Source organism: Pteropus alecto, unplaced genomic scaffold (assembly GCF_000325575.1).
Source record: "Pteropus alecto unplaced genomic scaffold, ASM32557v1 scaffold3, whole genome shotgun sequence".
Taxonomy (NCBI): Eukaryota; Metazoa; Chordata; class Mammalia; order Chiroptera; family Pteropodidae; genus Pteropus; species Pteropus alecto.
In genome coordinates this window covers 44,522,684-44,523,169 of record NW_006442484.1, presented here as the reverse complement: position 1 = coordinate 44,523,169, position 486 = coordinate 44,522,684, and the positions used below count along the sequence as shown (strand labels likewise).

Sequence of the window (486 nt, the reverse complement as noted above, 5' to 3'; positions counted from 1 at the left end):
CCTCTGTATAATTCCTTGGGCTGTGGTTGTAGCTGCCTGGTTAGTCACCAGCAGATATTATTCCACTGGTGTCGGATAGAAGGTGTTGGGCTATAAATTAAAAATCAGCAAGCAGGAAGAAGGCTTAGACTCAGGTTGTAATATTCAGGTTTCTCTTGAAAGTGATATTTGTAGTTGCGAAGCATAGATATCTTATTACTAAATAAAATACTGATGTTAAAATATTGTGATTTTATGTACTTGAAAAAATTAAGTATACTAACCTCTTTTCTAATTTTTATATGAAAATCTAATATACATTCATTTGTGGTTAAATGTTTTAAAAATTTTTGTCACCTATTTCTCATTTCATCTTGATTTTCATCCACCGTTTCCTACTGTCAAGCACTTTAGGTTTTATACTTGACTGATGCTTCTGGACAGGTTCATGTTGTCTATTACATATTTGTGAAAATGTATAGAATCATTTAAATGTTTTTTTTACAT

General features: G+C 31.1%; 2 protein-coding genes across 7 annotated transcripts in view; one reads left to right on the top strand and one right to left on the bottom strand.

The window, feature by feature from the left end:
- The window catches only part of SCRN3 (secernin 3), a 35,808-nt gene that overhangs the window by 1,782 nt on the left and 33,540 nt on the right, over positions 1–486 (bottom strand). The gene's annotated exons all lie outside the window — the stretch shown is intronic.
- The window catches only part of GPR155 (G protein-coupled receptor 155), a 38,189-nt gene that overhangs the window by 34,338 nt on the left and 3,365 nt on the right, over positions 1–486 (top strand). The gene's annotated exons all lie outside the window — the stretch shown is intronic.